Source organism: Tupaia chinensis, unplaced genomic scaffold (genome assembly GCF_000334495.1).
Source record: "Tupaia chinensis unplaced genomic scaffold, TupChi_1.0 Scaffold000354_1, whole genome shotgun sequence".
In the NCBI taxonomy this organism is placed as follows: Eukaryota; Metazoa; Chordata; class Mammalia; order Scandentia; family Tupaiidae; genus Tupaia; species Tupaia belangeri.
This window is the reverse complement of record NW_006159849.1, coordinates 1,951,279-1,965,412: the sequence shown is the minus strand read 5'-3', so window position 1 is coordinate 1,965,412 and position 14,134 is coordinate 1,951,279. Positions and strand designations below refer to the sequence as shown.

Below are 14,134 nucleotides of genomic sequence, written 5' to 3'. Positions count from 1 at the left end.
AAGGATGTTGGCCACGCCCCCACACACACCCTGTGTGAGTTTAAGCCACCGGGTCCAAGACTCAAACGGCGATCGACTACATGGGAGTCCAGCGACATAGCCATTACGCTAACTGCTGGTCCCAGATCATGGCTTCCTTTGAATGCCACTCTGGGAAATGACTTGCAATCAGTTGTAACAAAATGTTTATTTAATTAAATCCAGAAAATATTTATTGAGCAAATTCCAAGAATTCTGAGCCTATAATAAATCAAACAGGTGTTGGTGGGCTGAAATTGACTTTTTTGAAGCAGAGCTTATTTTTCCCCCTCAGATAATGCTAATTAATGGTATAAAAAAAGATGTCACATGAACTTCTTTAAAAATTTACCTTTTTAAACAACTTTACTGAGGTCTAATTTACATACTATGAAATGCATCCAGTTTAAAAGTGAATTTCAATAATTTTTAGTAGATGTACTAAGATGTGCAATTTTCATCATAATCCAGTTCTAGGATATTCTAATACTCCTATCAGGTTCCTATGCCCACTTACAGTTAATCCTTGTTCCCTTCCCAACTTCATAAAACCTCTCATCAACTTTCTGGAAAAAAAAAGACATTTTAAGGACTGGTCAGTCAGGTACACAATTGATGCAGAGTGTGCAATTCTTTTTGGACATTTAATAAAGAAGTCCAGTAAGAATCTCTAGATGCCAATGCCTGGCTAGCTCATTCTCAGTTACTGTATGTACCTGAAAATAGTATTTTAAAATCTACTTTTCTTTAAAAATTCTCTGTCCTAACTGAAATATCAATATTAGTATATAAGAATAAATATGTATGTATGGTACATTTATTTCAGCATACTTACTGCTTCATTTGTTATAGGGGCAGAAATTAAAGACACACAAAAGAATCCTCCATCATAGTACATCAATACTACAGACTGCAATGCAGCTATTAACAAGAATGTGATAGAGCTACATGAACGGCCTTGAAAAGAGTCCATATATGTCCATATGGCTAAACAGGAAAGCAATGCAACGAAATGTATGTATAGTATGATCCAATTTTGGTAAGAAAAAATCACAGATGTATATATGTTTGCATGTTTCTGTAACCATAAAGAATGCACAGAAGGATGCACCTCTAACTCTTAACACTTTCTATTTGAAGGGGGAGGGTGACGGGGAGCAGGAGGTGAAGAAAAAACTTTGTACATTGTTGTGAGGGAATACTGTTTTGCTGTTTGAAAAGAAAAACTCCATATATTTTATCTTTAACATTTTTAATTACATTTCCCTTAACTCATATTAACTACCTTATCCTTGCCTCCTCACCATAAATCTAAATTCATATGGTTTTTCCAAACATGTAGACTAAAAATCTTAAATGGATTCTTCAGATCTCTGGGTTAAACTTAAGAAGTTTCAAAATTGGATTTCATATCCACTACTGCTAGTATAAAGAGATGAAGACTTGACCACACAAGTCTGTCATGTAGCAGGAGTCTCATGATAATGAAGATGAAGCCTTTCCTGGTTCTCAAAGCTATTGCAACTGAATGGAACAGTGTAAAATCTGAGGCTCCTGGAGGTGAAGTTATGTAGTCTGACAGCACTTGTCTCAATATCCATTGTAGTCTAATTAAATAAGACAGAAAACTTACCAGAAAAGCAACAAGAAAGGATTTTCCCAAAGAGAAAACATTTTCAGTATCACAAAATGAAGTGATATCTATATGCATATATGAAAAATACATATTTTTGTGATAAACTTCCTATAATAAGTACCTAAGTTTTGCTCACTAAGCTGTTTTGTTCTCCAGGCCAGGATAACATGGGAGTATCAAGATCCATTCCTGGTCCAACCTAAAAGCTGGGCATGGTAGCCTATGCCTGTAATCTCAGCAACCTGGAGAGGCAGAGGCAAGAGGGTTGCAAGCTTCAGGCTGGCCTGGGGAACATAATGAGACCATGTTTGAAAAACAAGACAGGCAATAGGGTCAGCCAGTGGTGGTGGCATGGTAGTTAAGGTGGTTGGATCCCACATGGCTGACTGACTGACTGGTTCAAGTCCCAGACCCATTAGGCATGTGTGTGTGTGTGTGTATGTGTGTCCAAAACTCTGAGAGCCTAAGAAGAGAATGGAGGAGAAAACGCAGCATGGCAATCCCCCTTGGAAGGTGATTTCTCTCTCTCCCTCCCCCTGGTAAGAACATGCAGTCTATAGCTAAAACTAAAAAAAAAGTAGGCATGGAGGCCTATAGCTGTAGTCCTAGCTGAGAGACTGAGGCATAGAGGACCATGCCATAGTGAGGCCCTACCTTGAAAGAAAGGAAGAAAGAAAGAAAGAAAGAAGAAAGGTTATTAGAGGTATATTTTGGAAGGTATTTGCTTAAACTATCCAAACGATACTTGAAAGCCCACCAAGGTACAGTGAGTGTTTCTGTCCCCCACCCACCCGACAGGCAAGTTTTTTTTTTTCCTTTTATATAGTTTTGTTATTCTTGCTGATTGCATCATTATTCTGTTTAAAATAAATATTTTAATTTAGGTATTATATCCAGAAAGCCACACAAATGATCGGGTACAGTTCAGCTAATTATTGCAAATGGAACACTCATACAATGACCATAGATCAAGAAATAGAACCTTTCATCATTACTCCTAAAAGAAAGTCAGTCTTTAATTCCAGGGAAGAAAGTCTAAATTGCCAACTATGTGTGATACATTCAGGCAGTTACTCCATCCTTTGGGGTTTAGACTGGGCTGTCTGGGTAAAATTTAAATACGAGTGAATGAGCAAATGTAAATAGGACTCCACAGAATCTACAGACAAAACATCCCTTGGAAAAATGTGTTACGCTCCATCTACACAGCTTGCCATTTTTTCCGTTGTGTCACAGGAGCCATTGTCAGGACCAGTGACGTGTCCACATTTGAGTCACAGAGTTGAAGTCAAACCCTTGACTCATCTCTGGGTTCATTTTTACCCTTAAGTTTCCTTTGTCACCAAGGTGTAGTGTAATGAAATTCATATGACCCGGCAAACTGAACAATGAGCCTTACTGTTCAAAGAAGGTAAAACAGACGATTAATTTGTCAGCACAAAGTGAAGGCTTAGAAGGCTGAAATATCAATCTCTTTTTCAGTCTATTATTCTCTCTTTGCATAAAAGGTTGCTTAGGAATCACATTCGGGTTAGATATGCAGAAGTTCAAAAGTGAGCAGACCTTGTGCTATGTTCCCTAGACCTGGCAGGAATTATCTTCAAAGAACAGGTCTGGGAAAAGATTAATGCCCAAGGTTTCCACCCGAAGTAGATCATCTTTGGTCTTGCACACACCAGACACACAGCTCTTTGCTCACTTGCTCAGAATCGACAAGATAATCAGGATCAATCCCATGAAAGGAGAGTGCTCAAGAGCTATGGCCTATCAAGTGATTGCTGCTTAGAGCAAACGGTAGTTTCAGCTGTGCCAAATCTTCTAAAAGCCCAGGATAGCTCTTGGGTTCTTCTGGAGCTCTTTTCTTCTCAACAAACAGATGACCATAAAGGACTCAGCTTGCTGTGTATGAATTAGCCCAAATAACTCCGGTCCCTTGTTTTTGAGTTCCTTGCTTGCCTCATTCTAGAAGCCACAAATGGTGGCTTTCAAGTTACTTCTGACGACTGGAAAGTCAGGCAATCCAGAACCTCTGTCCAGAAATTGAGTCAAATTCAAAAAGAGGCATTTTGAGAGTAAATTTTCAGGGGAGAAATTAGGCGAGGGTCTTTAAATTGATTCTGTCATTTCCTGTTTGGGGACAAATCTTGTAACTTGGTGGATAAATGCTATTTATGATAAAAATACTTCATTTAGAAATGTACAGTTGTTTAGTATTCCAAATAAATAACATGCACTGCATTCATACACAACCAGGAAGTCAGCAATTTAGTTTTAGCTTTCGTCTCTGCCTAACTGCAAAAAGCTGGCATAAAAGGTAACTTAAAACAATTATTAAGGGTGGTTTTCAGAGCTGGTACACACATATAACCACAAAATGTCTGGCACAGATCCTTCTGCTTAAGCTCATAAGATTTCCTAAAGAGGAGAATAAACAAGACCCTTGCTGTTTCACTGATGCTGGTAAAGATTTGGGATTAAAATGGTCATAAACAAGATTTTTTAGTGGTAGAAAATTCAACAGCAATTTAACCTTAAAGTCCTTATGTTGTGAGAAGATAAATAATTTTGATTCTTCTTTGACAGAAACCTTTCATAATTTATGGAACATGAAATATAAAATCCATTTGTTTTCTTTTCCTGGTCAATTCTGGCAAACAAATGCATTATTTGAAGAAGAAATTTTTATTTTATCAACCTGAGAGTTTGTTATAGTCATCTTTTCAAAAATAATTTAGAAGAGACCACCAGCGTTACATCCTAGAGCAGTGATTCTCAACCAGGAGTGCATTTGCCCCCATGAAAGTATTTGTCAATGTCTGGAGACATTTTTAGTTGGCACAACTGAGTTGGGGAGACACTACTACCATCTAGTAGGTGGAGGCCAGGAATGTACCAAACACCCTACAATGCACAGAATAGCCCCAGACAACAAAAAACTATTGGCTGAAAATGTCAGAACTGCTGAGGGTAAGAAGCCCTGTCTTACAGCATGGAGATGCAGGATGATCTGTGGGAGCAGAAACTGGGATCACTTCAATCATATGCACAAGATCTTCAAACCAGTTAACACAGTTCAATAACATTTACCATGTAAATACCCTAACGAGAGGTTGGTAACTGCAGAGAGAAGGATGAGAAGACGAGTATTCCTCAAGTCAAATAATGAGTTCAAAGACACAAAATTGGTTGCATTTGCCCTGCTATATGACCTTGATCTTTGGGGAAAATTTTAAAAGAAGGAAGGAAGGAACCTTCTGGCTCCCATAGCATAAAAGAATAGAGCCATGGCCAGGTAATTATGTTACCCCACTCAAAGTAAAGTGAATTTTTGCTGGGACCAGTGGTTGGTGTAATGGTTATGTCGCTGGACATGTAGTCAACTGCGGTTCGAGTCCTGGACCGGTGGCTTAAACTCATGCTAGGTGCATGTGCGTGCGTGCCCAAGATCCTGAGAAGAGAATGGAGAAGAAGGAATTGGGGCATGGCCGTCCCACATTGGGGGGGAGGGGGTGTGACTTCTCGCTTTCTGTCTCTTTGTCTCTCTCTGTCTTTCTGGTGAGTGCATGCGCCCTATAGCAAAAAAATTCTCCAAAAAAAAAAAAAAAAGTAAATTTGGGGCTCATTTTAGATGACTCCTTGTCCACATGAAGGTACTACACACATTCAGACTGATGTCACCGATGGCAGTGGGACCTGAGGCTGAACTCTATTTTGTGTTTTTGTTTTGTGTTTAAGTTTCTGCCATAGGGTATATGCCCTCACCAGAGAGAGACAGAGAAAAAAAAAAAAAAAAAAAAAGGTGAGAAACCGTCCCCCAGGAGCAATGGCTATGCTGCAATCCCCTCTCCTGTTTTCCTCCTGGGATTTTGGGCGCGCGCGCGCGCACACACACACACATACACACACACACACACACACACACGTGTCTGTTGTGATTTTCAAGCTGCCAGGTCAGGGACTGGAATCACTGTCAGCCATGTGGAAGTCCAGAGCCTTAACTAACACGCCACCTACTGGCCCCTCTATTTTGTGTTTTAATGGTGTCACTGACACAAAGCAGTCTAGACGAGGTCAAGGTAAGACTGATCCACCTAGAAAAAAGAGTCACTATCTGATTTCTATGCAGTGAATACTTATACCTACAGATGGCATTCTTCAGAAATGAGAAAATTCTAAAGAGCTATTAGGAGAAACTAATGGCAGGTTTGTGAGAAAGGAGAAATGGAAGTGAAAGAACGTTACACAATGAAGACACAAATGCAACAGATATGTAAGGGCTCTGCTGCACCACAACTGCAGGAGGCAGAGCCTGGGTCTAAGCAAAATACCCTCATCTGCAGGACCCCCCTAGTGGATGATAGGCAAACGACTACCTGATCAGCACTCTTAACTGCTCTATTTAGTGTATTTACACTTGAGCCTGTAAGAACAGTTCTTTGAAAAGGATTGTCTTGTATATATATACATATATTTTGTTTTGGAGAGGTTTTTGCTATAGGGCGCGTCTGCTCACCAGACAGAGAGAGACAGAGAGACAGAAAGCAAGAAATCATCCCCCAGTGGGGATGGCCACGCTGCAATCCCTTCTCCTCCATTCTCCTCTCAGGATCCTGGGCACGCACGCACACGCGCCCGGTGTGAGTTTAAGCCACCGGGTCCGGGACTCGAACCACGGTCCACTACGTGGGAGTCCAGCAACATAGCCATTACGCTAACTGCTGGTCCCAAGGATTGTCTTGTATTTAATCAATGACCAGCTCCAGCAATGAAATCTTACTACAATTCAGAGTGCTGGACCATTTGATGCCCTCCCAGAATTGAAAGAAAAAGAGTTAACTTGCCCTTCTTCAGATTCAGCTGTGGCCACTGGAGGCAGTACTGGGGATACTGAGAATACTATTGAGTACACTATTGAGTATTTTGAGTAGCACCTGTTTGCTACTGAGAAAATTCTGAGAAACAGGCACACTCCTGCTGTCTGTGGTACAAGAAGAGGCTTCTTCTGGAGAGGTGAAATAGATCCCACGTACATGTGAGATGACACAGTATTTGTCTCTCTGACTCATTTCACATAACAAAAGGTCCTTTAGTTCATCCATGTTGTTGCAAATTACAGAATGTCCTATTGTATGTTTTTTTGTGTTTTTTTTTTTTTGGAGAGGTTTTTGCTGTAGGGTGTGTGCGCTTGCCAGAAACACAGAGAGAGACAGAGAGATAGAAAGTGAGGGAACCAGCAGTTAGCGTAATGGCTATGTCGCTGGAGTCGACCGCGGTTCGCATCCTGGACCCGGTGGCTTAAAACTCATGCCGGGCACATGCGCGTGTGTACCCAAGATCCTGAGAGGAGAACAGAAGAGAAGGGATTGCGGTGTGACCATCCCCTCTGGGGGGTGATTTCTCACTTTCTGTCTCTATGTCTCTCTCTGTCTGTCTGGCGAGCGCACGCGCCCTATAGCGAAACCCTCTCCAATAAAAAAAGAAAGTGAGAAATCACACTTCAGGGGGGATAGCCATGCCACAATCCCTTCTCCGTGATATCTTGGACACACATGCACACGCACCTGGCATGAGTTTAAGCCACCAGGTCTAGGACTTGAACCACGGTTGGCTACATGGGAGTTCAGCGACATAGCCATTACGCAAACTGCTCATCCCCCTGTTGTGTTTTATTAGGGTTGAATAGCAGTGTTCCATTGTAGTAGGTCTTTGGGAGAGTCATGGCGTATTTTTCTATGTAAAAATGTGTCATGACTTTCCCAATGACCCAATATATTTATGTGTGTGTGTGTGTGTGTGTGTGTGTGTGTTCCATTTTAAATCTATCTTACATTTTAAAAATCCATGAATCCACTGATGCATACTTAGGTGTTTCCATACTACCTTGGCTATTGTGAATAACGATGCAATGAATAAAAGAATGTAGATACCTCTTTGCTTTAATTACTTCAATTCCTTTGGGTAGATGCCCAGTACTGGGATTCCTGGATCATATGGTATTTTTAATGCACAGCAAACTAATATAGTTAATGACAATGTATTGTACATTTCAAAATAGATAAAAGAGGATTTTAAATGTTTTCACCACAGAGAAATGATAAGTATTTGAAGCAATGGATATGTTAATTACTTAGATTTGATCATTCTACAGAGTATACATGTACAGAAATATCATGATGTACCCCATAAATATACGCAATCACTATTTATTGATTAAAAATAAAACTAAAAAAAAAAAAAGAAAGATGTGTTAGGACATATAACACAGTACTGCATTAGCATTACATCTCTCTACTTGTTTTCATGTCTAGATTAGAATGCCATAAGAGGGATGTTGTTAAATGGAATGATACATTTCTGTGATATTTACAAAAATAATTCTGCTTTGATGAGTAGGGCCTGATATAGGAAAAACAAAAACAGATAAAGCTCCCCTTTTTGTTTCTTCCAATAAGGTTTGAGACTGTTCTCTGCTTTAGGATAAAATCCATGCATGTGACAAACCACCTAAATTTTTTATTCTTGTGTCTAAATAACTTGAAACCTCTCTCATTCTATACTCTGGTTATTGGTCACCTCTGAATCCTTTAAATGAGGTCGGGTAGGGGAGTAGTCATTGCTCAGTTTTGGAGGGCATGTTAGCTTTTCCAAGCTCCTGGGGCTTTGTGTTACAGATAAGATGTCCTAGAGAGCAGGCGCCCACAGGAAGTGTGAACTTCTTCCTTAGGTTTTGTGGCTGAACATTTCAACTGTATGTCTGCTTTCCAGATGAGGTTTCCGAAAGGCTTTTTGTCTGATTTCTGATTACCATGGGGCCGCTACTCAGATGAGATATCTTGAACTACTCTTCCCTGCTCACTAACATGAAATATGCAGGCATGAAAGCGTTAGGTCTTCAGGTTACAGTACAATCAGAAAACTCATTCTACCTGTGTGTTTGGCTTATATCTTTACCTCACTGCTATTTGTAATACATATGTATTCACCTATTCTTCAACTTATTTCAAAAATCATTTACAAGACTTTACTTAGAGAAAAGATTTTTATCTTTGTATTATAAAGAGTCTTCCTAAATCACAAGTTTCAGTGAGTCAAAGTTGTTCTAGTGAATCTTGTTTCTGTTGTGACGTGTAAGAGTTTACCAAACTGCACAGTACTCCATCTGACACCACCTGCAAGTGCTGGGGTGAGGGTGCTAACTCCAAAACACCCTTAGGTACAATAATTCACAAGAAGGATCCACAGAGTTCACTGAAGCTATTATATTCATAATTATGAATATGTATAATATATGGATATATATGATAGTCATGGTTTATTACAGAGAAAAGATACATACATATTAAAATCAGCCAAAATCAGAGATGCACAGGGTCAAGTCTTGAAGGGTTCCAAAAGCAAGTATGTCCATTATCTTCAGGCTGTGTTACCTTCCTGGGACTGATGACTGATAACACACATGTGATATTGCCATCTAGGAAAGATCACCTGAGCTTTGGTAGCCAGAACTTTTATTAGGGCTCCACTGATTAACAGCTCAGGTTGTTGATCTCAGTGTCCAGGCTGATGAACGTCATGGGATCCAAAGTTTCCCCTCTTAATCACATAGTTGGTCTCCCTGGAATAGTTGGCTCCACCTTAACACTGTCAAGAATGGTTGGCTCAAACCAAAACAAAAACACTCCTATTAGGTGTGAATAAAAATTACCTCCCAGAAGATTAAGGAAAAGACTCTCTTTGGGCAAGGCCAAGTTCTTTTTACTTAAATATTTACCTGTTTTTACTAACCATGCTAATGTCAGGCTGTTCCTTATTATGATGCTTTCCTAAGGGAATCATTTTCACTGAAAACTATTGGGAGGGCTAGTAGTTAAGGAAATACAGATTCCCCCATGGCTAACTGTGTGGTTCAAATTCTAGGCCCAGTGACTTGAAAAACATGGGAGGCAAGTGTGTGTGTGTGTGTGTGAGTGTGTGTGTGTGTGTGTGCCTCAAATTCTGACAGGATGGAGAAATGGAGGATTAGAGATCTTGGCATGACCACCCCATGGGAGAGTTCTCTCTGTGTGTGTGTCTTTGTTTCTCTCTGGTGAATATACATGCCCTCTGGCAAAAATAAACAAATAAAAAACAAGAACAAAAAATGTTGGAAAAGTTTTAAGTGAGAAACAAATTAAATCTGAGAATAAATAGCCCTAATAATAAAATTAAGACTATCAAAACCAGGAAGTAACCGCCAAATAATAGTATTTAATCTGATGCGTGAGAGAGAGACAGAGAAAGGGAGAGGGAGAAAGCAAGCCACCAGGTCCAGGCCTTGAACCCGCAGTCAGCCATGTGGGAACTCAGCGTCCTTAGCCACCACGCCACCTGCCGACCCTGTTTTTGTTTGTTTGTTTGTTTGTTTGTTTTTAATTGTAGCCTATGTCAAGCCTCACAGGCCCATATTAGAGTCCTTAAAGAAAAACAAATTCTTATAAAAATCAACAATTTATGAGCTAAGATCACTTCTGATTCCTGTAAGTATAAAAAATAAGTGGACATATGGTATAAATTCTCACTCATTTCTACTTTGTTTTGTAAGTGAGATGTGTAAAGCTCTTCAAGACCTTCCCTACCATACATGAAAACAGAGTAAAGAGTTCTGGATTTACACCTTTTTTTCTTTCCCAACATGAAATTTTATGAATTACATACAGTGACAGTAGCAGGTCAAGAACTAGGTTTGAATACATTAATGAATGGTTTCTACTGCATCAACAAATTTGATATATATGGAGGGATTATTGTTTGAGTTCACCTTTTTTCTTCTTTAGGAAATAATTCTAGATGCAGACCCTACCTCTGTTGCAGTTAAGAGTAGGCTTATATCTCTGTTACAGAAGCTGCTAGATTATCTTGTCCACACATTAAAAAAAAATAAGTTCCATAAAGAATCTCTGTCCTATTCGAAATTTTTTCTTACTGATTTTAATGCAGGTGAGACACTGGGTTGGAATAGAAAACTATCCTATAGATAGATACATGTAGCTTCTGCTACTTTCTTTTTTTTGGGGGGGAGGGGATTTTTGTTATGGGAGTATGCTTTTGCCAGAAAGACAGAGAGAGATGGAGAGAGAAAAAGTGAGAAATCACCCCCTGGGGGGATGGCCATGTGGCAATCCCTTCTCCTCCATTCTCCTCTTGGGATCTTGGGCACACACATGCACGCATAAGCACCCAGTGTGAGTTTCAAGCCACCAGGTTCAGGCTTGAACTGCAGTTGATCATACAGAAGTCCAGTACCTTAACCACCACACTATTTGCTGGTCCCAGCCTCTGCTACTTCCTAAAAGTCAATCAGTACCATTTGTGCCTTGAGCAGAACCAACTGCTCAAGAACGCAGAGGGCAGAGAGGACATGAGAAAGTTACAATGGAAGTAGTATGAGTTTAAAAGAACAGCGTTCACATGTTTTTTCCACTTAGGATGTGTTAAAGATTATAGATTGCAGCTGAGGGAGAATTAAGGTCTCTATTTACACATTTCCCTATGTCTGTGAAGCTGAAAAAGAAATGAATTCAGCTGCAAAAGTATACAGTTATTTCATTGTCTTAGTGTAGGGGAAAGTGTCCTTTAATGTCATCAGCTAGAGAAGGATGGATATTCAGGAATCAAAAAGCACCAGAAATGTTAAAGTTAAAAGGAAAAAAGAAAGAAAGGCACAAAAGGTGATGGGATTAGAAAAGGTGATGATGCACGCAGAGGGTGCATGGCATTTGGGGGAAGAAGCATGAAGGGAGAGAAGCCACCTAACTCAGGGGGTCTCAGCTGGGTGGGAAAAGATTAGCATTTCCTAGTGTTGCAGTGTAGCATGATAAAGAATACTAAGTACTATAATCTTATATTTTCAAATGCAGAAAAATACCTTTCATGTTTGTAACACAAACCTGGGTGAGCTCGGCTCTACAAAATCTTGGCTGATGGAGATAAGCCAGTTCTAAGCCAGCAGCCAAGATGCTCAACAGGAAAGGGAGTGGGCAGTTGGACGAGTGACGTCCAAAACAAATACATGTCCAGGAGGCGCAAGAATAGTGGAGAAGACAGAGGTTTTGTTTATGCTCATCAAAAAAGGGTTTTTGATGTTCAAAGACTGAAAAATCACCATACTAAGTCATCAGAAAAGAAACTCTTTCAGAAAGAACTCTATTCATTAAGAGCCATCAAGTTACCCTTCCTAGGGAAGTACACTTAACTTTTTGGAATACCATGTCTGGTACCTACCTGATCCTTGAGTTGGGTACTTGATTCTATTTTTGCATTTGTGTGGCATCTCTTTTTTGAGAAGCTCAAAGCACCTCATAGGTGCTTACTTTTTTAACCCTTCAAAAAAAAACCTGCTAAAATAGACTAGAAACCAGTAATACTTCCTAACAGTTTTACCTGCACTTTTTCAAATCAACATGTTTGGCTCTTTTTTTTCCTGTCACTGGTTGTGGTCCATCTTGACAAGTCTCATAGATTCATGAGGAAAAATCTACCATCATATAAAAACCCCACAAAAATATCAAGACATTCAAAACATCTCTGCTTCCACAGCCCTCATTAAAAAATTGCACCTGTCAATAGGACGTGGATAAATTAGGTGACGGTAAGTGAAAACTGCTAAGGTAAATCAGTGATTTTTTTTTTTTTTTAGAGAACTAAGCTCCATGTAGGTGAAACACCATAATTCTGTCGCTGTCTCATCAGCTCGTATCCAATCAGGTCCTGGCAGGCCATATGTGTATTTATAAATATATCTGCTAATGTAAAGGTCGCGCTGCTCACTGCTCAGGGAAATCAGGCACATTTGGAACCATCCCTAGAAGATTTTGGTTTCTTAAAAAAAATATTTTGACAATTTGTGACAAATGCAATCCTGCCCCCATATGTTTTGTACTATTTAAAGGAAAATGACACCCAGTTGCCTTCACATCAACACGTGATTTTTTTTTCTTTTAATAATAAAGTTACAAGATGGGAGGGGAGGAAGGTTACCTTCCATACATATTTAAAAGATGTAAATATCTTTTTTAACTTTGTATTTCCACACTTGCCCAAGAGGATAAAGCTTCCAAAATCTGCGTTACTGCTCATGACATAGGAAATCACAGAAACTTTTCTTCCAACTTGGAGGAGGAAGTGGGAAAATAACTGGAAGAATATGAAAAGTGATGGCAGATTCTTGCCATGAAATTCAGCCTTCTGCCCCCTTGCCTAATTTTTTTTTTTTCTGTACAACTCCTCCCCCATTTTCTAAGCATAGAGAGGGAGAGAGAAAAAAAAAGAATTCTGTTTAAATGAACCCCTCTGAAAACTTCTGCAGAAATCTCTTATGCATTAATTTAGAATATCTCAAACAGGGGTGAGAATGACATAAGACTGCAAACAGCCAAAAGTCAAGAATACACTCCAAGTACGACATACCCATTCACTTGTATTTCATACCATTCTTTAGAATCAAGAAGGATCTCTGTGGCATGGAAGACAGAAACTTTACAAAAAAAAGGAAAGAAAGAAAAAGAAAAACCACAATCAGATGACATCTTTGGTGGGGGGGGCGGGGAAAGCTTCTGACAAGACAAAAAGGTATGAAAATATTTTGAGAGAACTTGTTTAATCGCCCAGCAATGAATGCCTTCCGTTCAATTTAGTCCTTGAATCAGAATAACCATGACAGATGGCTCCTGCTAGTTTAAAAAAAAAAAAAATTAGCTAAATTTTCAGATAACACAGCCTTCTGTCATGTTCTCCTACTCCGAGGTTTATGTGGTTTGTTTAGCAGACTGAACCACAGGCTGCTAGTTGCTGACCAGTTTTCACTTAGTAGCTGCAAAATTCACACCACTTGATACTGTACGCTCAGAACTCCAAGGGGAGAGAAATACTGTCAGTTCAGAAGACAAAAGACTGTGATAGGTCACCCCTCCCCCACCCCAATATCGGATCCACATTTCACACACCAGGCCATGTTTAAAATGTAAGGACCGAGAAGAGAAGTCGTGGCTCTATCAGCCTTACCATCTCTTTGAGGCAGAATAAACTCATATCTGATGCTATAATTACAACCCTAATGGACACACTTAATTTATTTTGGAGAAGAGAAGTTGATATCCACTACTGCTATTATTAAAAAGACTAATGAGAGCTGCTTGGTAAGAAAAGAAAAGATTTATTGAATTCCTTTTGGCACCCGGCACAGCTTAGCAATTTTGAGAGCCCATCAAAATAGCAGATATATACCCTGCTCAGATGTGCTGTACAGGATGTGAGCTGGGTTTCAGATTTTCAATAACAAATCTGTCACTCCGATTTTAATTAGACGGCTTAAAGCAGCTACATCAATAATGGCAGAATGACGGCTTAGTTCAAAGATCATAGAGATGTTACTCTACTTTAATAGTTCTTTTATACAAGTACATATTTCAGAAGTTTGCGAGGCATTCATCCTGACTACCCCTT

The 14,134-nt window shown here is 39.6% G+C and overlaps 1 protein-coding gene and 1 long non-coding RNA gene across 6 annotated transcripts in view; one reads left to right on the top strand and one right to left on the bottom strand.

The window, feature by feature from the left end:
• Window positions 1-12,203, top strand: part of LOC102470719 (uncharacterized) — a 19,142-nt gene extending 6,939 nt beyond the window's left edge. Inside the window, exons 3-4 of the long non-coding RNA XR_335145.1 lie at window positions 871-1,032; window positions 12,144-12,203. This is a non-coding gene — a long non-coding RNA (uncharacterized LOC102470719). The remainder of the gene's footprint in view (window positions 1-870; window positions 1,033-12,143) is intronic.
• Window positions 1-14,134, bottom strand: part of GLIS3 (GLIS family zinc finger 3) — a 550,468-nt gene that overhangs the window by 158,470 nt on the left and 377,864 nt on the right. The window lies entirely within an intron of this gene.